General features: G+C 34.7%; 1 long non-coding RNA gene across 1 annotated transcript; it reads left to right on the top strand.

The window, feature by feature from the left end:
- Positions 1-3,581: 3,581 nt before the first annotated feature.
- LOC121733543 lies at positions 3,582-5,947 on the top strand. Its single transcript, XR_006036573.1, has 2 exons — positions 3,582-4,047; positions 4,126-5,947. It is a non-coding gene; the product is annotated as an uncharacterized LOC121733543 (long non-coding RNA).
- The last annotated feature ends 3,884 nt before the right edge of the window (positions 5,948-9,831 follow it).

Here is a 9,831-nt window from a genome sequence, read left to right as displayed (position 1 = left end):
AAAACTGTATAGTTTTGTCTGAATTCCATTTATTCATTTTTAATTCACAAACTTAAACATTAAGACTCAATAAAACAACCAACTCCCCAATCTAGTGGTAGGTTTCTACATCTTTACCAAAACAACAAACAGACTGAACTGGCGCTAGTACTGGTCAACGCATGTTCAAACGATGACCAGTGAAGTAGCGCGGGGGTGAAGTAGACGGAGCGGGGGCAAATGAGTCGCACTTGCGCGAGGACCAAAGCGAGTGCTACTAAGCAACTTGCACTCGCACTTTCACTAAGCAAAATGCGTTCACACGATGAAAATATATGCTTAGTATTAGTACTTGCGCAAGCTACTGCGCATCGTCTGCAACGGGCATAACACATTCTTATATCCTGTGGTAAAATTGTAGAGCTAACAATTGTTAATAACATGGACACAACACTGCAGTTGGTTAAGGTGTTATTAAGAAATAATGTTTGAATAATAATAATCTAAATTAGTATGGACTTTTGGTTGGTTCAGCAACCTAACAATCAAATAAGTAAAATGTTACATGTATGCCAATTTTGTATGTGAAACTTAAAAAAAAATGTATTTTTATTGCATAGTTTCAACAATGAAACATATACCAAATTTAGTTTAATCGACAGGGTAATTCGCTTCTTTTTAATACTTAATTATGTACCATCATTGCAGCACCAAAAAATAAATTTATATAAAATAAAATCTTCTCTAGATTTCATACTGTTATTACAAGCGAGTTTAACTTCGTATTGTTTTATAGCCATTATTATATTATTTGCAAACATAATGTAAATAGAGAGCAGTAAGCATGGTCTACAATTCTACATTATAACGTAACGCAATTAAACCCGTCTGAGGTCAGAGGTGAGACACTCCCGAAACAAATAGAATTCCCAGAGTTTAACAAAACTTCATAAGCACTATGTAAATTTAAATTTATATACTTACAGTTTCAATTAAGAGTGCAAAATTAATATAAACCATCGTCGACCAAATAATCTAACAACTCAAGAAAGATTTATTGAGATTTGTGAAAGAAAACGCAGCAAAACTACGCTGTACTATTACCATACCTGTCAGTTGTCACTTGTCAGTTGTCAGATGCGTCAAATGACAATAGTAACCTTGTTTTTTTTTTTTTTTTTTTTTTTTTTTTTTTTTTAATGGCATGCACATAGTACATTGCCAATGACGAACGGGAAAAACAATGTAAAAAATTAAATTATTACGAAAAACGAGGAATTTGGAAAAAGGAATTCAGGACAGGATCAGGAAAAAATATATATTTACAAAAGAATACTTATAATTAAATATAGAAATATCAAATCTCAATATTATTATGTAATATAAAATCAGCTAATATTTGATATATAATATATTTTCTAGAATGCAATAAGCAAATAACTGAAGTAGGAAAAGGAATTTTATTCTTTAACAATGAATCAAGGAAATGGGAACGGTTGTAAAGAGGACAAGAAAAGAATATATGGTTGACATCCCCAACCTCAGCACCACAGGCACAAGAAGAATTGTTAATTATATTAAGTCTAGCAAGATGGTCTGGCGAGCAAGTGTGGCCAAGTCTTAATCGTGATATAATACTACTACATTTTCTATTGAAATTCATACTATAAAACCATGGTTTTGATACAATTTCGGATTGAATACTATAGAAATGTGCTCCTTTTTGTTTATGACTTTGATCAAATGACGATTTCCATGACGTCTCTAAATGAATTTTGGGTAAAGTTAATAAATCAGGGTAGTAAATTTTGTATGGATTTAAGTCACCACACGTTAGTGCATCATTGGCAAGAGAATCCGCTCTAACGTTTCCTTCTATTCCACAATGACTAGGGATCCAAGCAAATGAAACTGAAGTACCTTTCTTGGTAACATCTGTTAATAACTGTCTTATATCGAATATAACAGGATGTTGTTGTTTAATTTTAAATGGATTCTTGTTAAGAGCTTGAATAGAACTTAGAGAGTCTGTAAAAATTATAGATTTTTTAAGTTTGGCTAATAAAATATATTCTAAAGCTTTTAAGATCCCTAAGCATTCTCCAGAGAATACGGTACATTCGGGAGGGAGTTTAATTTTTTGGACAATATTGTACTGGGAATGGAATACACCTACACCAACATGGCCATTAATATTACTTTTAGAAGCATCTGTAAAGATATAATGATGATTTTTAAATTGTGTATTAATTATATCATTAAATCTTTCATTGGCCCTCAAAGAGTTCTTCTCTATATTAATGGTCAGAATATTTGGAGCGGACACAAGAGCCCCATAAGAAGAAGAAAAAATCGGTAATTTAGAAGAAGAATGAATAGGTGCAGTAAGAGATTTAAATTTAAAATAGCTCACAATTAAACACGGGGTTTGTTTATTTAACCAGTATGAATTTTCGGAAATATGATAGGAAAGCGTTTGAAGTTTCGCAATAATAGGATGATCATAAAGCTGAAGGCATCGAAAGAGATATTTGTCGGATAAATATTGACGGCGTAAATGTAAAGGAGGATCATAACATTCAACCTGCAAAGCGTTGATTGGACTAGATTTCATTGCTCCACATATAATTCTGAGGCATTTACTTTGGATTTTGTCTAAAGATTTAAATCCTGATACACGTCTAGGCTCCAAAAGGAAAGAGCCATATTCTAATATGCTGCGAATCAAAGCATTATACACTAATTTTAGATAAAATGGATGGGCACCCCACCATACGCCTGCTAGACATCTGATGATATTTACATTTTTTTCGCATCTACTTACAGCATAATCACAATGTGGAATTCCGGAAAGCTTTTCATCCAGGATGACACCTAAAAATTTATGATGGTTTTTTTGTGAAATGATAATGTTATCAAAAAATACTCTAACTTGAGGAGTTACGCGCATTCGACTAAAAAGAACTATGGAGCTTTTAGTTGGGGATAAATCTAGGCCGTGGTTGTCCAACCAACGCTTAAGAAAATGCAAGGCTCTTGTTAGCTTAGCGGAAGCATCATCAGCATTATTCCCTACAACATATAAGGTCAGATCATCCGCATACTGCGAAATATCAACATCCAACAACTCTGCAATGGCAAATTCTAAATCATAAGTATATATGTCATATAACAGAGGGCTCAAAACTAAGCCTTGTGGTAAACCTTTGGTAACAATTCTTATGTATTTACGGCCATTATTATAGAAAATAATATATCTATCAGTTAACAGGTTTATAATAAATGAAATAATTTTTTTAGGAATTTTTAGACGTCTTAGTTTCTGTTTCAATATTGATATAATAACACTATCATATGCATTAGAAAGATCTAAAAAGGCCGAAAGAACGAATTTATTTGCGCTGAAAGCTAATCTTATGTCGGTGGTAAAAGAACTTAAGTTGTCATATGTACTTTTATTACGCCGAAAACCATATTGAGATGAAGAAAGCAGGCAGTTACTTTCAACGAACCACTCCAGGCGGTTTTTGACTAAATGTTCAATTATTTTTAGAAAAACAGACGAGAGGGCTATTGGACGATATGAAGATGAGAGGGAAGGATCTTTGTTTGGTTTCAAAATGGGTAACACTAGTTGACATTTCCACTCTGATGGAATATTGCCAGATTCAAAAATTGAGTTAATGATTCTAAGATAAACTGATAAACTGTTTTCGTTTAGATGAGAAATAAATGAATAATAAATACCATCAGGCCCAGGAGAGGAATCCGATACATACGAAAGTACATTTTTTAATTCGGCCATGGTAAAGGAGGAATTTAATTCTGAAGACTCTTCATTTTCATCTATTGTACTATTGTTATGAAATAGGTTAGGAAGATTGACTGTAGGAGGAGCAAGCTTGTCAAGAAAATCATTTGCAATAGAACTAGGAAGAGAAACAGAATGAGAAGTATTGTATGCAGATTTGAACCTCCTAATATTTTGCCAAACAACAGTTGGAGGAGAATTCGGGGACAGAGAGGAGCAAAATTTTTGCCAACTTTCAGATTTTTTCTTTTTGAAAAGTAATTTGGTGCTATTTATAATGTTTTTCAATGTCCAATAATTTTCAAGAGACATATTTGTACTATACATTCTTTCAGCCTTCTTTCTCCTTTTTACAGCTTCCGTACACTCTTTATCCCACCACGGTGGGCTGGGAATGGAAGATGATTCATTTTTTATTGGAAAAACTTCATTAGCACTTTCTATCAAGACATCTGTAAAAACGAGAGCATCAATAGAGTCATCTTCATTTGGAAATATCTGTGACAGTTTTACATCAACTTTACTACTGAATTTCTTCCAACATTTATCGGTGACATTATTAAGGTTATACCTGGGAAATAATCTGACATTTTGAATAGGAGCCTGAGAATTATCAAAAGGAGAGGTAGTTAATATGGGGAAGTGATCGCTTCCAAAAGTGGATGATAGAACCGAAGATGTTAATTGTGTTACAAACTGTGAGGAGCAAATAGTCAAATCAACAACGCTTTTGCCTTCTGTTGGACTAGTGCGCCTTGTGGGCTCACCAGAATTTATAACACATAGATTATTCAGATCTAAAACACTTAGCAGCTTGTTACCATAACTATTAGTAATGGAGCTTCCCCATGACTGGTGATGACAATTAAAGTCACCTGTTATAATTAAAGGTCTTGGTAAAGAGCTTAAAATGTTATTAAATTCATTTAAAATATTAATAGAGGCATGGGAAATATATACAGAGACAAAACATATATTATTTACACTAATTGCTATAATAGATAGCTCTGAACTATGTACAGGGATATCAATAAGGCTAAAAGGGTAGTTTTTCTCAAGGAGAAAGGCTACACCACCATAGCCGTCTAACCTATCTTCTCTAATTGTATTATAATTCTTAAATCTAAAAGTATTACTTGGCCTAAGCCAAGTTTCTGAGAAAGAAAATAAAAAAGGATTATAATTTCTTAATAAATAAGCTATGTCACTTTTTTTATTAACTACACTTCGAGCGTTCCACTGAATGATCTGGGCCATATTGTAGAATATTAATTATACATTGAATTAAAGGGGCAACGATGGACGGTATATTATCGTTCTGTGAGTGGGTTTGTAATAATGATATTACATCTGTAAGTGAAGAAAGTTCATTCTTGTAATTGTTTATTATACCTTTATTGTATTCATGTACTGGTGTTGTGTTTTTTTCTAAATTATCAAAAGAAAACTCTTTTACCACATTGTTATGGGCAATTTTATCATAACCTTTCATTGGTCTATAAGGAGCACGAGGCTTAGCAACTACAGTTTTTTTGTATGATCTATTATCAGATGAACTATTATTATTATTAGTAGATAAATTAAATTTAGGAGTGGATAGTGTATCTGAATAAGATTTATATGAGGAAGGAATTTCTTTATTGGCCTCTGCATAAGAGACACAATGTTCAGCCATGTGTATTTTTATAGATTTTTGCCTATTAAACTCTGGGCATATTTTGTTATTAGCCATATGATGGCCAGAACATAAGCAACAGAAATATTCATGCTCATTAACACTACAAGAATCCATATCATGTTCCTGACCACACTTGATACACCGTGATTTTGACCTACACTGAGCTTTGGTATGTCCATACCGACAACATTTGAAGCATTGTATAGTGGGAAAGATGTAGAGCTCAACTGGTAGTGAATTATAACAAATAAAAACTCTTTTTGGCAGAACCCTACCATCAAAGTATACAACAACTGACTGAGTCGGTTTCCATACAGGAGAACCCTCCACCATTGTTTTATAATTTAAGCGTCTGACCTTCACAACTTTACCACTACCGGTAGGTGTAGAAATGTTATTTATTATTTCCTCAGGTGACCATTCAACTGGTATACCCCTCACAATACCTATTCTAACGACATTAAAAGATGGTATAAAAGCTTCATAATTATTGTCAGCGAGTATTGAATTATTAATAAATGTATTAGCATCTTTGTAATTTTGAAATGAAACAGAAATTCTGTTCCGACCAATTTTTTTTAGAGAGCCATTAATAATATTATAAATGTTATTTTTAATTAAAAAGTCACCAAAGGTGATGGGGTGTAGTTGCGTACCATCAGAGACATTTTTTGTAACTTTTTGTACATGAATTAAATAAGGGGAAACATCATTTTCATTATATAAATTTCTGCCAATATGTTTTCTTTCTGTCTCAGGTGCTGAGGCTGAGGATACACGCATGCTAGCAGCATTATCCTTTTCAAGTATACACTTACAATTAATACGATTTCCCGCGCTATCTCTAGTTACTTTGTTACATTGTTTGCACGTCAGCTCGTCAATAAAATCATTACGAGATCGTTTGTACGTTCTTTGACTTATTGACTCTTCTGTGTCCATATTATTGGACTCATCAAAATCCAACGTAACAAAATAACCGGGCTGTGGAATTGGGCCACAAAAATTCCCGCCTCCGGGATCCGGAGGTCGATTCATAGTACAAAAATAAATACACTTACCGAGAAGAAAATATAAAATAAACTAGAAAGATAATTAAAACTAAATATTTACAAAAATATGTACAATATTCCCGCACTGAACACTAATAAACAAATAAAATTTGAGAAAAACACGACCGCCCGCGTTCGAGTTTCCCGCCGTCTCCAAGTAACCTTGTTGCTTCAGCCATCTCATAAAGCAGAGTCTTCGCCAAAACACTCTGATACTGGCGACTCACAAAGAAGCCATTAATAAAAAAGAAGAAGAATAGATTCACAGATAATATTTTATTAGGGCTCTATTCTATTATTATTATTATTCTATTCGTTATGGGGGCCCGGCCGGCCATGGAGGCCTGCGACAACTCACTACCCTTCATAAGCCGGCAGACGGCAATCTACAAGGCGGCCTGCCGTGAATGGGCCCCTTTATGGACACTGTGGCGCATAAAGTTAATATACCTAGCGGAATAGAGCAACAATCTCGAGCTGTCAAACGAAACCAAAATTGGTTTACATCTGTGTGAAAAATATGTGTACGTATACACTTACACAAGCATGATTGAACATGAATTCTATGAGATTAAATTGTCAACGTGCGGCACGTGCTGACTGGACGTCAAAAAAAGAGCGCTGCTGTCATGTATCACACGTCTTTTTTTACCACGCAGTGTTACTGATAGTGACATCTCTCTTGCTCAGGCCTTTGTTTCTCTATTCCGCTAGGTATATTAACTTTATGCTGTGGCGGTACCCACAATGAGGGATTTTCATTTATATTTTTTAATTTTATTTTTAACAATCTTAACTAGATGGCGTAAGGATAAACACTTCTAGATTTTCTATTGGTTCCTCACCGATCTGAAATTATCTGCAGGTTGGCATCACTGACTACATATGGGTTGTGTTTCCAAAAAATATCAGTGTACTGTCAAGTGTGACATAAATCAAAATATCCTAAACCTAAGCGGTCATTGGCCTAAGCGATTAGGCCAGTATACTGGTAATAGTTTAGGAACACGCTGACATAATAAAAATTTCTTCTTCTTCTTTTTATTTATGGCTCCTTTGTGAATCGCCAATGTCAGAGTGTGTTTGAGTATAATAAAAATTTGTCAAACTGAATAGACTGACTGACAACTGAAAGAGTTTTGGCGGCCATATTACTTTGAAACTTCTTCTACTTTTTTTTTTTCATATAATGGCACTTCGGTTATAACCATGGCCAGTGTCGAGTATAATATTATGGCGGGAAAACAATATTCTTTATACAATTTTTTCTATATTATCGTCAGGTCAGTCAGGTCTAAAGTCTAGTCAAAGTCTAACGGTGGTATGAATAAAAAAATCTTAGTGAACGTTTTAACAGCTTTCTAACTAAAATGTTCACTAAAGTTAAAAACCGTCTTATAACACTCCATATGAATAAACGCTTGCTAAGCCTTCGCTAAGTAAAATACCTTTAGATGACGTTTTATAAGAATTTTTTTTGGTAATGTTGGCAGTGTGTCAATTTATTGTATTCCACAGATTAAAAATTGTATTCAATGTGTCAAGAGTAAAGAAAAAATAAATGTACTTTATGGATTTTATAAATCATAGAGCAAAGTAGACTTTGACATTGGCAACTCACTAAGGCCGCCATAATAAAGGAAGAAGAAGAATAATGAAAAGAAGGAGAAGATAACTAAAAATACTATTTTATTCTGTTTTACTTTTGAGGCCTACAATTAGTGCATTTGACACAATGTATCTAAGGGTCTATACAGACGGACCGCATTTCAACTGCAATCCAACCGCAAATTGCAGTTCAAGTGCAGTTTGAATGCAGTTGACAAGACTGCAATAGAACTGCAAACCAAACGCGCAGTTGGATTGCAGTTAATTTGCAGTTGGCGTGCAGTCGTGTGAACTGCATACCGACTGCATCCAAACTGCACTGCTGGAGAGCGGACCGTGCGGGCGGGTAGGATGGTGCAGTTTAGATGCAGTCAGTATGCAGTTCACACGACTGCACGCCAACTGCAAGTCTGCAACTGAACTGCAATCCGACTGCGCGTTTGGTTTGCAGTTCTATTGTAAGGTCTACACAGATGGACCGCATTTCAACTGCAATCCAACCGCAAATTGCAGTTCAAGTGCAGATTGAATGCAGTTGACACGACTGCAATACGACTGCAATAGAACTGCAAACTAAACGCGCAGTCGGATTGCAGTTCAGTTGCAGTTGGCGTGCAGTCGTGTAAACTGTATGGTTTGCAGTTCTATTGCAGTCGAATTGCAATCGTGTCAACTGCATTCAAACTGCACTTGAACTGCAATTTGCGGTTGGATTGCAGTTGAAACGCAATCCGTCTGTGTAGACCCGTAATCGTGTCAACTGGATTTAAACTGCACTTGAACTGCAATTTGCGGTTGGATTGCAGTTGAAATGCGGTCCGTCTGTAGAGACCCTTACTGATTCTTGAAATTGCAATAATGTCAGAAATCGCGATAATACTCGATATTGCGTCCATTTTCAGTCTCTTAAAATGGTCTTAAAGTAGGTCCGAGGCTTCACTAAAGTTTGCGAACTCCTATTTGACGTTTCGCGCCTAAACAACTGTTAGCAAACGTTTATTCATATCGATTATGCTTAAAATGTTCTTAAAATAGGTTTAAAACAGGCGCGCTATTTTTTGACAGCTGTCACCTTAAAAAGGTGTTAGAGCACTGTTAGAGAACCTTTATTCATATTAAATTTTACAACAGGCTTATAAAGCTGTTGTAAACCTTCGCTAAGTTTTTATTCATACGACCGTAAGTATAAAGTCAATACAGTCAAGAAGTCAAGTCGGTCGATTCAGTAAAGTGGTAGGACGCTTTACTGAAACTTTTGATGGAGTTTTGGAGGGAACACAAAAGAGCACGTTTCTGCTTATTACATCACTTTCCCACACTTGTGCACGATAACGAATATTTAATGGTTAATATCCTACCAATATTACACCAATATTACACATTAAAAACCCAGATAACACAATTTTAGGAAAATAATATAAAAACACAACATCACTCTTTCACATTCTTCCAAAAACTCCTTCTACTTTTTATTATTGGTGTGGTTTTTAATATTTTTTCCCAAATTGTGTTATTTGGGTTTTCAATGTTCATTATTGGTAAAATATTGGCCATTAAATATCCGTTATCGTGCAAAAGTGCAGGTAAGATGTTGTCAAAACCAAAATTTCTAATTCCTGTTACATTTGGTGTGAATACCTATCGGTAAATAGGGCTATTTCTTCCGTGAGTTGTAGCTAAAACATCGCTATAATAATTTTATT

Source organism: Aricia agestis, chromosome 14, assembly GCF_905147365.1.
Source record: "Aricia agestis chromosome 14, ilAriAges1.1, whole genome shotgun sequence".
NCBI lineage: Eukaryota > Metazoa > Arthropoda > Insecta > Lepidoptera > Lycaenidae > Aricia > Aricia agestis.
This window is presented reverse-complemented; position numbering and strand designations above follow the sequence as displayed.